This window comes from Columba livia, chromosome 4 (genome assembly GCF_036013475.1).
Source record: "Columba livia isolate bColLiv1 breed racing homer chromosome 4, bColLiv1.pat.W.v2, whole genome shotgun sequence".
NCBI classification, from domain to species: domain Eukaryota; kingdom Metazoa; phylum Chordata; class Aves; order Columbiformes; family Columbidae; genus Columba; species Columba livia.
The window spans coordinates 54987761-55002423 of NC_088605.1; the positions used below are offsets into that span (position 1 = coordinate 54987761).

Below are 14663 nucleotides of genomic sequence, written 5' to 3' on the forward strand. Positions count from 1 at the left end.
AGGTTAAGGAACAACTATTAAAAACCTGAGGTATCTTCAATTTATATTTCAGAACTTTATACCCATTATAAAACTGAAGATATTTTATAATTATGCCAACAACAATTAATTAACTTAACATCAAGAACTTCAGAATGATTGAATTAACAGTAAAATCATTATAAGGCTTCAGTTCATCTTAGAGTTTTAGCAAATAATTTATTATCCAGTAAATGCTTAGTCTTAATCACACATTTTAAGAGTCACTATTTTTCTCTCTTCCTTTACATGAGTTTCAGTCCCGGTCTTGCAGTCCAAGCTGAAATGCCATCTCCTATGCAGAGCTGTGCTTATTTCAGCAAAACTCTGCCAGAAATCCAAAGCCAGCTTGGGAGGAGCAGGTTTCAAACCAAGCCTGTGACTATAGGAGAAAAACCCCACATTTGTTTTGTATGTTTTAAACTTTGCACAATGGAGAGCATACTTTAAAGGTAGTTCAGCACAGAACCATTTTAAGCAATAGAACAAAATGCATTCTGCAGTGATCCTGATGACTCTCTGCTTGCACTTGAGGTTGTTGGCACCGACTGGCTGGGTGAAATGGGTGGAACATGGCATTAATGTAGTCGGATAGCTTCTGTTCCTGCTCACAAATTGCCAGGAAAGCCACAGTGCTCACAGTGAATTGTCTCTGGATTATTCTAATTTTCATTTTTTGAGCACCTTGACATCAATGACAGTGTAGAAGAGCTTTGTAATACAAATGAGCTCACCAGCAGTGCAGTGGAAATCGCCCTGGCATTATATTGCTTCCAAGTGGAAGTGGTTTGATTCCTCCACCTCCTTGCCTGTTTGCTGTAACTACAGTTCTTTGGGTGTAGAAGTTATTTGGGGTTACTGCTGTCAGAACTGCAGGGGTGGAACAATCAGTCCCTTTAACGGAGAAGCTGATAAAGTCTGGCTCTGTATGGGTCTGTCTCAAGAATGTGCTTCTGTGTGGAGTCTGTGAAAGGAGTCCAAGAGCATTTGTGTCCCTGATGGTGAGTTTATGTTGCCGCTTTGATCTCTGCTGGGGAACTGACAGAGGCTTTGCTCACTCCCTCTCTCCTCTCTCTGGCCACCCATTTTCCTAAGGCTGTGGGAATTCAATGTCAGGGAGAGCTTTGTCTGTGCATTGGAGTTGGTCAGAACTTGTTCTTGGCTTGAAGAGTTATTGGGAAGGGTCATCAAGACAGATAGCATGATTGCAAGTTTTATTTCTTCAGTCATAACCAAAACTAGTATTTCTAGACAAAAAGGGCAAGCTTTAATACAAGAGAGAACCACGTTCAAAATTACTCACTTGGTAGTCACACTTTAAAAGCCTTTAAAAATATTAATATATTTAAAAACTTAGATGCAGAATATAAACATGGAATATCAACCCAGTGTCTCCTTTTTTGTTCTAGGATTTGTGCAGTGACTTTGAATCTGATTTATGTATCCATAAATATGGGATAGACTTCTTCTTTAACTCCTACAAGGGATTTTGTGTCTTGGCACAGGTCCCAGGAAAATTTCTTATTCACTAGGTTGGCTGTGCAGTTTAATTGACATGGAGCAGGGAATGCAGAGCTTCTTACTGTTCAACCCAAATGTATGCTGACTGGGTAGTATCTCATACCTAGTTAATTTCTTGTATTGGCTTTTACAAATATGCAGGAATATGGAAAATCAGGCTCATATTACTTTCTTAGGCAACTTTTGGTAAAACTTCTAAAGATTAAATCTAGATTCTCATTAGCACAATATGTCTTTGCTACTTCCAAATTGGTTTGAAGAATTCCTTTATGAAAGGGTCAAATTCTACTCTATTCACTCATGTTGTTCCCACTTCCTTTGATTTTCTGTAGTCCTCCTCAAAATAAATATGCTGAACTCGAACTTCTGTCTGCACAGCCAACACAAATTTTCACAGACAATGAAAAACTTCTGTCAAGTTCACAGGATGTCTTCTGCTGAGGAGCCTCGTTAACAAAGGCTTAGTGCTCTTGCTTTCTTAGTTTTGGAGGAGTGCAAAGATCTTCATTCCAAAACAGACAATGAGATAAAAACAAGTAGCAGAAATACTGCATTATTATTGTCCTCCCTTGTGGCTTTTTCTCCTTTGGAGTTTTTCTAGGAGTTGCTTAGTTCTGTCCTCTGATTAATCTTCAGCATTTTAGCACATTTCCAGTGATTCCTAGACAAATTAGCTTTACTCTCCATGGCTGTCTGGGCTGGCTCAGGCAGAAAAAAGAAGCATGAATAAAGTAAATCTTCTGTACACCATTTGCAACCAACCTATTATAGGCCTCTGAGAAGTCTGGCTATATAGAAAAAAATGTATATACATACCATATGTTTAAGTACAACTACCTTCCTCTGTCCCTGCCACTTTCACCCATTTTCATCCGGCTTTTTCCTTTTAATAAGTTGCCACCTTTCAAAAGAGAAACAAAACCAGAGAGGTTGAACCCGATAGTTTGGATGACAGCAAGGGTGCATCTGAAGTTTAAATGATTTCACTGAGAAAAGTAGTGGCACAAAATAATGTGCAACGAATATGGGTGACTCATGGTTGTTGTGTTTATAAGCATCTTTCCTATGAAAGAACCCAAATGGTATTCACCATCAACAGCAAACAAAGGAGAGAGGTGGTGCTCGCTCCTGTCTTAATGTAAAGATCAATCTATACTAGAAAGAGAAGGTCAGATTGTTTATGGCCTTTACTGTAGGGGAAAGGGAGGGCCCATTCCTTTATGAAGGATGAGAACTCTTTACTTGTGTAAGGCTTATGTTGGGAATAGCTACTAAAAGTTGGAGGAAATACTTGTCTGTGATTCTCATTTAGACCATGGAGGAAAACTAGGCTACCTGGAAGCAAGAAGGAGGTACCACGTCGTACTGACTTGTGCACAGAGTGCTCATCGGAACATGGCTCAGCTTAGCATTGCTGCTTTCCGAATTTCTTGCATTTCTCAAACTTGGGACAACATGGAGGGGATTTGGGATATTTTCTGGTTTGGCCTGTTTTCCTTCCTCTGGAATTTTCCAGAGGGAAGTAGTGACTGCAATTAAAATGAAAGTCAGCTGAGGATTTTTTGTGTAATCACAATACATTTATAACTGTTCATCTCTGTTTTTGAAACCCTGACCACCAAGGCTTCTGACCTACATTGAATATAATTTTCTTTTGGGAAAGCTTGCATAGCTTTTGCTGGTAAATTTTGCTCACTTATACTAGTATAAATCCGTTGAATCCTGTCCTAGAAATAGAAAGAGAACTTTAGCTCCTTGCACTTGTAAGTTTTACATGCTGTGTTCTTTTTACCCTGAACTTAGGCTGCCTTTTCCCCTCTGGTGACACTGTGAGTGGCTGTCTCATATTAAGTCAAATGTATCACATTTGCTTCAATTTCTTCTAATTTCAGAAGAGAATGGGTGATTATTGAATGGCCGTTCACTGACAGGAGAGGTATGGATAACTCGAGATGAATACATGTCATGATGAGGAAACAGCCAATATTGGTATGGAGAGATTTCTGAAAGGACTACACAGAAGAATCTCCTAGAAGGCTGGCAAGTTTCTAGTTTCCACTGCTTGGGAACCAGTTGTGGTTTTGGAATTCAGCTCAGACGGGAGTCTATAACAGCATCTTCTGCTGTTATGAAGCTCAGTGATGAAGCTCATCTAGATGAAAAGAACAAACAAAAAGTCTAGTCTGTTCCAGAACTGAGAGAAAAAGGAAGAAGAACAAGGTTTTACAGGGTAAAGATCTTAATAATGGGTATAATTCTGTGTATGAAAGGCACAAGCAAGAAGCAGTTAAAGTGTCATGGGGCCTGGGCCTTGTACCTACATGGAACTGCATCCGCAAAGTGTGACTTGGTTGCTGGTGGACCCATACACTAGAAGCAGGGAAGGTAAAATGGCAGTTTGATGTATTCAATAGACACTAGACAAGTGACATCTATCTTTTGGGCAGCACTGGCCAGCTGAGGTCACGCATTATGTTTTGAAGTAGTTGAAAAGTCTTCTGTGGTTTCCCCATCTCTCTGTTTCCCAGAGGTTCAAAACTGTTAGCTTCTGAACGGCAGGCAACGTGGGAGGATGCTGTGCTATGGACACAGGTGTGTAGACTGGAACCACTCAGGTCAATGTGCAGCTTAATGATTTGGACGGACAAGTGTTATCATTGTTCATTGGCTTAAATCCAACTTCAGGTACCCAGTGAGAGCATGATTTGCCTCCCAGGACGGAGCAGTCTTATGCATCCATTGGAGTAAACGGCATGTCATGCTGATGATTATTTTAAATTTAGGAAAAGAATCACTGCTGTGCCCTATGAAGTTTTGTTTTGCTTTTTAAAGGTGTGTTTATGTGTGTGCTGTGGAAGGTGTGTTGTGCCTGTTGAAAACAAGAAGGAAGCAGCTGTTTTTCTCTAGGTGTTTGATCTGACTGACAGCCTCTGTCTGAACTTACTAGTGATTTGCCGTTTCATTAGCTGCCAGGTTTTCAATTTCTGCCTCTTGGAAGTTACACCGCTTTGAACAAGTCCCCACAGTAATTGAATTTGCCACAGAAATAGAACACTGGAAAATTTCATTTTCTTCCCCGCGTGAAGGCAAGCAGGCAGACACATATTCCTGCTGGACTGCTTATCTTACTGCCCCTCCATCTCCTCCTGCCCCCTTCCCAGCATGGCAATACGTTTGCTGGTGGCCCCCACCATCCACACACACAGTCACCGAAAAAAGACCTCCTTTGGAATCAGCTCTGAGTGCATCAGCCTGTCGCTTTGTAATTTTCTTCTAAATGCCTTCCACAAATAATGGTTTTCAAAATGAGCATTAACAGGCTTGATTACATGAAATTGTCCTTTTAATTTACACCAGGATTCTATTGATCACACAAGTGCAGATTAAAGTGTTCAATGAAGCCCATGATGAGGTATTAACCAGCTAAGGGTCCTCCAGGGGCCGCCAGGGACGGCCAGGAATATGCTAGAAGTGTACAGTTATTTCCCCATAATGAAGTGGCACTATGCGAAGGCATGAATCGCTGGCAGGAAGAATAGATCGGAGATGATGAGCTCTTCAAAGTCATTTCTTGCTCACTCATTCAGCCTCATGCCCAGATCCTCTTGCGATTCTTCTGCATTACTTGTCATGAAATGCCAGGATTTACTTAGCCAGCTGATGCAATTTTTATGACCTTATTGCTTTTTCACCATGGTAATAGTTTTGAATCAATTTATCAATCCAGCAGTGCCATCAGACATATTGCCCTGAAGATCAAGTCCAGGTCATTCCATCAATTCACTGCGGTTTACGAAGATGGAGAAAAAAGCCGGGCCGTGTGGGCTATCAACTTCAAATGGCTTAGTAAACATGCTGCTGCTACTTTAACTGCTTCACTTCTGACTCCAGACCTTTTTGCTTATAAAAATCAACCACTGCTCTCTCCTTCTCTCCCTGCATCTTAATTTCAAACATATTAGCTGTGTGACAAATAAGCTAGGGAAGAACTGGTGGAGGGCTACACAAGGATTTCAAGCCTGCCACAAAAGTCTAGAAAAAACAAGCAGCTTTCTAATACATTTTCCACTGTTGCACTGATGAGCCTCCTGGTTTTGTTAGTTTGTCAGCTACTTTTCTTGTGTCGTCAAGGAATGGCAACATCCTATGTCAACAACGAGGAAATGAAAGTGGCACTAACAAGCAGAAGGAAAGCGTAGCTCCAGGAACAGATAGCTGGACACAAAGCTTTTCTCCCTATTAAATGTTTTGGTCAAATAGACTTAATGCTCACTGTGTCCAGAAGACATTACCATCTGGGGGAAGCTGGTTATAGACTAGACCCTACATTACACAGTGCAGAAAACAGTGGAAGTTCTACTGGCAGTCATAGAGTTGGGTTCTGGATGAAGCTGTGCAGCAAGTGTGTCGGAGTCATGATAGAGAAAATGTGGTAAAGAGCTAGCAGAGGATAGTGTCAGGTTAGAGCCAATGTGGGCATTTCACAAAGATTTTAGGGGTAGGGAAATATTTTTCCTTTTGCATGTTTCCTTTAAGGTTTTGTAAAACCAATGCTAGCTCAGTTTCCAGTCTGCTCTGTGAACCAGTGTCATCCTTCGTAATTTCTTGATGCATGGTTATCCAACTTCATTATATCTCCTAAACCACAGCACTCAAGAGAACTTCTGTAATTACATTTGGCCCCACAATTCAGAGGGAGGAATTCTCTGAGTGCTAGGAGGTGACACATTTTCCTTCATCATAATAAGCAGGGTCAGAGATATAAATCCCATTTTTCCAGTATTAGCAAACACAGACTGATGAGAATTACTGAAAGTTTTTCCCTGCCTCACTGCAGCTGTCTAAACTCTATGAACACATGTGATTCAAGCACAATTAAAGCCTTTATAGTGAAGTGATGAAACCAGCCAGAAACCATTCACATAACATCCATGCATGGTTTCCACATGTCCCGTAATTTGCAGCGTACCTTGTTTTCACAAATCCAAGCAATGCCCTACAATAGGAATAATAAGCGTGGAAACATAGGCTATTTGGGTGCATACACAAATGAGATCAAACGCATCTGATCTGCTTTGAAGCCTGAAAAACCCTTGGGGACAGGGGACCTGAAGAATGTCTTGGAATCTCATCTGCCTGGCCCCCATTTATACCTGTGGGTCTGTTAACAGCTGCAACTCTTCCTATGTCTTGTTTTGCTTGTTCTGTTAGACCAGCAAAGTTGCAGTGGTATTATAAACCATATATTGTTCAAGCATATGAAAAGGGCTTGTAAAGTGCTAGTCAGTGTGCACGATGACATGAGCTACCAGGTTGTGACTGACACCGCCAGGAGACAGGTATGGCACAAGTATGGATGTATGTATGGGTAAACGTAGCTGACTGCTTCAGCAATTCTGGCAGAACGTCTTTAAATACAATAGAGAGATAATACCGTTGTTGTTGTTATTGATAGTAGGAAAACCATGGCCAAAAAAGAACTGGAGGTTGTGGCTTCAACTGGGTGGGGGCTTTCAAACTTGGATGGCCAGTGTCAGCATCAGCTACTGTCTATAAATGTCTTATTATTTTTGCTTGTTTTAAAATAATTCCTCCTTGATACACAAACCTGGTAAGTCTAAAGAACTTAATAAGAAGAGCAAACATCATGGAAATGTTGGCTTTTTGACCAAGCAGGCTCCAAATTTCTCTCTCCACCCTGCAGTATAAGCTTTAGCGTGCAGAATGAAGTTGTGGTAAAGCCATAGCCTTTTGGTCACAGTGCCAAACTTCCAGCACGAGGCTGCTGGGAGCCCTGCCTTGGCTATATCAGCCTAACAGCTGCTCATGATAGTAAAGCAGGTTCAAATTTATACTTGAAAAAAATAGCGGCTCATAAAAAAGAATATGGAACAATGACAACCATGGGGAAAAGGTAATAATTTAAGCCATGAAAAATTAATCAGGGGGTGATACATTATTTTTTTAAGCAAAATGTGTTGCAGTAGGAAAAAAAAATCCTGTGGCTTTAATTAATTCTGCTTAACATTAATAGAATAAGGTCAGGCACACCAAAAACTGTTGAATAAAGCAAAACTGTGTGAAAGATATATTCTCTGATGTTACTCATAATGAAGAAGGGTTATCTTGTGGTCAATACAGCACCATTATTTTTAAGTTAGAGGTGGAACTGCTGAAAATATACAGTAGCCATAACAACTTACCCAACTGGATTGTGAAAAAGGGTTCACATAAAAAGCGTTTTATGAAATGATACTCCCATTTGGATGATCACAATTTACAACTGTTTCTAGCTCTTAAACAACCCCAGGTTTGTTCAGTCCAAAATAGGGAGCCTTCCTAGCATGAACAAACCACACCGTGTATTTGAAATGACAAAATGACAAGAATATACATTTGGGAATAACTTCTTGCTAAAAGTCCATGTGCAGAGAAATGGCTCTCAGCCCAGCTGTTTTGTGCATCTACAGAAATAGAAGCTCTGGGGCAACAACTGTAAGCATGTTATTTATAGCCAGAAACAACCTCACATGGTTTTTCTTATGGCTGTGTATGGGACCTGTGGAAACGGCAGCTTCCCAAAAAAGGAGAATACTTTTAAAATGTACCAAAATGTGTCAGAAACAAATGGGTTCCCAGCCAGCTCAAGTTCCTTCTCTGTTCCTGAGACTGGACTAGGACCCTCTGTAGAACACAGGTCAAGGGTATGGATTCACATCTGCAAAATTCAGATATCCACATATCTCCTAGCTGCCCACATGCCTTTTATGATCAGTGAAGAGACACCTCCAGGCAGTGATTTGTCTGACATGTTTTAAGTGACTGACTTTAGTTCCTCCCAGCCAGTCGGTGGTAGCAGGGACTCGCTCAAAGGCCAGCTGAGATTAATTTGATCGTTGGTGTCTGAGCAGAGCTCTGGCAGGCCCTGAAGGCACCTGGACCCTCAATTTCCCTGGGCAGGTTCATCTGCCCTCGTCCCACATGCTCCATTTATTGGCTCAGGACCCCTATTTAAGCTCAAGTCAAGAAGTATAATCCTTTTCTCCCATGTTTTGGGTTGGTGCTGTTACTTGCTTGAGTGCCTTAGTGCCTTGTTGGTGAAGACTTCTTTTTTTTTTTTTTTTTTTTTTTTTTTTTTTTTTTTTAAAAAGACTTCTGGATGGTTGCTGACCCTAGTTGCTGTTACCAACCTGTTCTGCTCTCTTCTTTTGAGTGCTGTGATCTTCTCTGGCTCCTGGATTGCCTGACCATGTGGGGTTTTGTAGCCTAGTTCCTGCTACTCTAACAGGTACTCTCAAATCTGTTGCTAATAGAATTTTCTGTTGAGTTAATAAGAGCTAAAAATATTTAGAATCATGCAAGCAATATTTGGCATTCCTGAATTTTTAGAGCTTTTATTTAGGCTTGACCAAAGAAGACAGATGTAAACAGCCTTCAAAACATCTGTTTGATGAGTTGTTACACAAAAATTGTGCAGCTATAGATTTAGTTCAAGTGTTTCTGCAGGTTAGTATGTAGTTATACTGACTTTCCAGTAGTGCAGAGCAATGCTGGGACTGTTGTTCTGTTGTGAAGTTGCTGTAGGTTTCCTAGACCTGTTACCACAGCTTCTTTTCTCTGTTCAAACTGCTAACAGAGCTTCAGGTGGCGATACGGATGATGTTTTTTAATCCATGAAGCACACTAACATTTTTGCATGTGTGATATTTTTGAACAGTTTCTAAATGGTGATATCATGAGAGTTCCATACAGCTGATGTGTGTCGTAATACAAATGTTTCTTACTGCCTCAATACAGTTTGACCCAGTATAGTTCACATGTTTGCCATGGTTTAACCCCAGCTGGCAGCAAACCACAACACAGCTGCTTGCCCAATACCCCCTGGTGGGATGGGGGAGAGAATTGGAGGGGTAAATGTGAGCAAACTCGTGGCTTGAGGTGAAGACTGTGTTTAATAGGTAAAACAAAAGCTGTGCCTGCAAGCAAAATGAACCAAGGGATTCGTTCACTACTTCCTATCATCAGGCAGGTGTTCAGCCATCTCCAGGAGAGCTGGGCTCCATGATGTGTACTGGTGACTTGGGAAGACAAAGGCAGTAGCTCTGAATGTCCCCTGCTTTCTCCCTTTTCCCCTGAAATATATACTGAGTATGGCCTCATATGATACGGGACAACCCTCTGGCCAGCTGGGGTCAGCTGTGCCCCTCCCAGCTTCTTGTGCACCTGGCACAGCGTGAGAAGCTGAATAGTCCTTGACTGCTTAGCAACAACTAAAACATGAGTGTATTGTCAACATGATTCTCATTCTAAATCCGAAACACCAGGGTCTGGTCAAGTGCTCTGCGCTCCAGGCTGTGTCCTGCCATGCACCAGTCTTTATTTCTCTTAGCTGCGGCTCAGCCAGTGAGGACTGTGACAGAAACTCTTCCTCAGATGGTGAAATACCTGATGACAGCTGTGTGCTAATAACCAGTGCTCACTCTCAAGGTATTCCTCTTAAAGCATCCTGTGTGGATTGCTTGCCTATCTCATAAAGTAAATATTTTCAGTGTTTTACTATGATCTTACCTATTTGCTCAGTTTATGGTTATTTCTCTTGTAAGCAAAACCTAATAGCAACAGTCTGCTTATTGATTTGTAGATGCAGCTTGATATTTTGTGTATTTGAACATCTTAAGAGGTGTTTGTCTTTAAGAACAAGGATACATACGCACATGATTCTTCCAGTCAAGCAGGCCTGTGTGTCAGCCTTCTGGGCCACTAAGCTGTGATTCTTCAGGTTAGTGCAAGAGAACTCAGTTTGGGCATTCCAGGATAGAGCACTGGAAGCCACCCACCCCATTAAATAGACAGTCTATTGGGAAAATACCTGTTTTATTTGTGGTTGGTTGGTTTGTTTGGTTTTATTTTTGTGTGGGTGTTTTTGTTTGTTTGTTTTTTGTGGTGTTGTAGTTTTTGGTGGTTTGTTTAGTTTTAACTCCTGCAGGTTTGACTGTTTTGCTGGGTTTTTTTTCCCTCCTGCATAGGAAAGATCACAAATAGTTGTGCATAGTGGAACCTTGCATTGGCAGAAAGTGTGTTATGCAGAGAAATTGTATCTATGATTTTGTTGCTTGTACTGCTGGCTGTTTTGGATAACTTCAATAAAGTATTAGGTAGAGTCTGTTTATAGTTTACTTACAACTTCAGATCTGGTTTTGCAAAAGGGACTTTTTAAGTCCCGATGTTGCTAAATATTGGTGTCCTGTTGTGAATTTTCTAATGCTTTTTGTGTTCTGTAATGCTGAAGTAAAGAAATTGATTTGGGGAGCAGTGTTAAACTCAGATTTCACTTTTCAAAAAGTGATAGCCTCATGATTTTTGAGGAAAGGCTTCAAAGTAATTGACTTTTTTAAATTTTTTTTTTTTTTTTTTTTTTTTTTTTGTCCCTAGGGCTTTGAAAAATGGAGGAGGAGGGAGATGAACTGCTTTTCTACTGTTTTAAACCTTCATGCTGATTTTTTGAGAGACTTTTTTTTTTTTAAATGTTGCAAATAAGTGATATTGAGAGCAATTTGAGACTGAATTATTAACACTTATCTTTGAGTGACTTACTGGGAATCAAATGGATTACCTCCTATGGAATGGCTCATGAAACAAGGAGTTTTATGGTGCAGCTTGTCTCCCCTTCAAATTCACTGCTTATTTCTTTGGCTAACTTCTGGCCATGCAGAGACCTTAGTCAATACACTAAAGCTGCTGAAATGAATTTTCTGAGTGAGCGATAACATGCTGATGTTGCTTTTGCTGGATGCCAGGTTCTATACATTTCAAAGGGTGTTTAAGAGCTGTTAAGATACTAGACTTGCGCAGGTTTTTTGGACAAAGTAGAAAAGAAACTTCTCAAGCTGTATGTTAGAGAAACTTGTTTACCTGTTGATAAAGACGATGGATCTGGCATCTTCGCAAAAGTAAAATATCGTTGTCTCCTCTGACTCTGATTCAATGTGCTTCTTGTGTCTGTGTACTAATAACTAACGTGCTTATTCTTCAGTGTGTGAGATTAGGTGACCTAACCATCCAAGGGTATTTTTAATAGTTGCTAACGTTATTAAAACAGCTTAAATATTTAGTGAATAGTCATTTGAGGCAGTAATACCAATTGAAAAAATTCTTACTGATCAGAGAGTAAGATATTAGGGAAATGTAATGAGGCTCTCCATGAGAAGAATTTAGCTCATGGGTGGGATGGTTGCTCTCCAAGGGGAGATGTGCCATCCTAATGGCAGCAGACTGATTTGTGGAAACCTTGAGTTACCATGTGCTCTTGTGCTCTTTTATTCTTAACTGTCCCTTCCACCTCTGCCTTCCGAATGTAACAGATCTCAATTCTTGCTTAGCAACAGCAAAATAAATATTCCTTACTGATGAGCTGACCCTTTTCCACAATATCCTCTTCATCAACAAAGTAGTGCCCTAAGCCTGTGTTCACTGACTGCAACCATATTTATTATGGAGGCATATTGAATAATTGTGTATTTACCAAGTTCCATGTAACCTCAAGGTTTGAGTCTTTTATCCTCTCAATTTGACTGATTTTTCTCTGCAAAATGAAAAATCACGTGTTTCTTCTAGACCTGTAGTGTTTCATTGGCACTGCAGCTGTTTCCTTGCCGAGAGCTGTTGTCTCAGCTGACAGCCATTGGGAAGGAGGCTCAGTTCATGGAGGATTTTTTTCCAGTCTATTTTAGATGTCTTTATGCAAATAATAGATCAAGTACCTATATGTTTTCTTACATGTCTCAGAGGGGCACCCTTTCATAGTGTACATATTATTGGGCTGCTTCGTAGCATTAATGGGGGAAGACTTTTTTGGGTGATGTTTTGTCTCTACATACAGTTATTCAAGAAACACTTTTGCGCCCTTTCTGTTAAGGAATGGACCTCAAATGTGTGTGTAGTGACTGGAGTATCTTAAACCCAGAGTGGGCTGTGTTAGAGCACCTTCTTAGACAGCTGAGACACTGATTTTGTTAATGTTTAATACTGTCAAGGATCTTATTTTAACAGAGATGCAAGGGTAGATAGCTACTTGGGCATGTGTTGACCCCTCTAATTATCTGTTGTAAAAATAGATATTATCCTCCCTCTGAGAAACAGAGAAAATAGGAGGGTAGCAGGGCCTGGTGTTAGCTCTTACCTCTGCTCTAAAGGCAGGTTAGGAAGCTTTAAGGAAGTTCTATAAATTAACTAAGACCAGTAGAGTAAGAGCCAGATTAGTTTCTTTTAAGAGTTTTGGGGTTGTCTCAAACTTGCAAAGGGTTTGTGCTTCCCTGTGCTTGTTTCATTTTTCTGCTAATTCTTGCACATCTGTATTTTCTTACCAGCTCCCAAACATTCTGGCTCTTTCTTCTCTCCTTTGCCCCATCAGAATGCTCTTCCATTGCTGCTGCCTCAGGTAGAGGGAAGCTGAATAAAGTTTGCTTCCAATATTTCTACCTTTGAAGATTCATTAATCCTTGCATGATTTTCCAAAGCAGGCAGTGATGCTGGTGTTTCTTTCCCAACCTTCTCTCAATAAGAATCTAGTTGCCGAGGAAATAAGTAGAGGACCTGCTCTCATTCCAACAAGCTAATTTTTTATTTTTGACCATTGGAAATGAGCCTGGTGATCATCAATATTTTTACTTAAAATGAACAGCTGCATCATCTTTGAATATGTGTACCTTCAGAAAGTAAAAATCTGTCTCCTGGGCAGTGCCTATAGGTTTTGACCCTATTAGGCTACAGGTGAACTGAAGAAAACCTAATAGCTTCTCCCACTGGTGAAGAGATTCCACCTCTATAAGCACAGACACAGTGAACAGAAAGCAGCACTGTGTGTAACTATGCTCCATGTCTGCTTCTTAAAGCAACAACCAAAGAACTTGTCCCAAATGGTAAAATTCATTTTTATGAGCTCTACTTAGAGTGAGGTCCTTATCTCATTTCATAGTAAATAGGTTGTTATTGGCTGTGTGAATAGGGGCACTCTCAATGATATTTAGTGTGATTTCCTTCCCCCCTCTCCATTTAATTCATTCACTGAAGCCACAATTCAGTATTTCTGACGTCAGACTTAATTCCCATAGAGGCCATTGTGGCCTCAAAAGCATTGAACTGTGGCCTTACTGAATGAATCAGGCAGGAGAAATAGGGATAATCATCAAGGAGGAAAGTGTATATTTATACACGGATTGTCATAACTGATAATAGCTGAAAGGGAAATGCAGGAGAAATACGTAAGTGTTTTAAATGAGGATTTTGAGTAGGAGTTCTCTAAACATGCTGCAGGAGTAATTACTCATCAGAGCTGTAGCTTGGGGATTATTGCAATGTGTTTCTGTGAAAGGGAACAAGAACCCTAAAACCACTCCTCCTCCCTCCCCCCCCAAAAAAAAAAATTCCACACAACCACCACAAATCAAAACAAACAAAAAAAAAAAAACACCCACCAAAAAACTTTAATCAGTGTTTTCTTTTTGACAGCGGGTGCTTTAGCTCTGCCAAGACATTTTTACTATGAAGTCAGTTCTGCATCAAAGATTTAAATGATGCGTAGGATTTCATGGCTAGTTCTGTGGTTTAAATGTTATGACTGATCAGGGCAGAAGAAATGCCTTTTCATTTCGCTGTGATACTACAGGAAAGTCTCATGTTGCGTGGAAAGAAACTACAATTTTTTTTCTATACCCTTTCCTCTTCGCCACACATCTAAAGTTTTCCCCCTACTGTTAAAACAGTCCAGTCTAAACAATAAAGCACCATAGGCAGGCTGTACAAAGATCAGTCCAGTTCCATGTTTATTAGCCTGAGAGATCTGGGTTTTAATAATGGCCAAAAGACAGGCTTTCCTTGTGGAGAAGGGGAGGGGGCATCAGCAACGCTCTACCTTCAGCCTTCAGGCATCTGCATGCTCTAACAGATGTCCCAGTCGTGGTATTGAGCTGTGTGGTTTAAAACTTTGTCTTTCCTCCTGGACTAGCTGAAAGGAGCAGACAGCAGAAGTGCTTATGTTCACATAAGATAGGTCTCAAACCAAAGCTTGGGCTTTAGACCATGAGGCATTGTGCAGATATGACATGGCCAAACCTTTACCTGCGGAG

At 40.6% G+C, this 14663-nt stretch overlaps 1 long non-coding RNA gene across 1 annotated transcript in view; it reads left to right on the forward strand.

The window, feature by feature from the left end:
• The first annotated feature begins 8662 nt into the window (after positions 1–8662).
• The window catches only part of LOC110366154 (uncharacterized), a 128176-nt gene continuing 122175 nt past the window's right edge, over positions 8663–14663 (forward strand). Inside the window, exon 1 of the long non-coding RNA XR_002426269.2 lies at positions 8663–8827. This is a non-coding gene — a long non-coding RNA (uncharacterized LOC110366154). The remainder of the gene's footprint in view (positions 8828–14663) is intronic.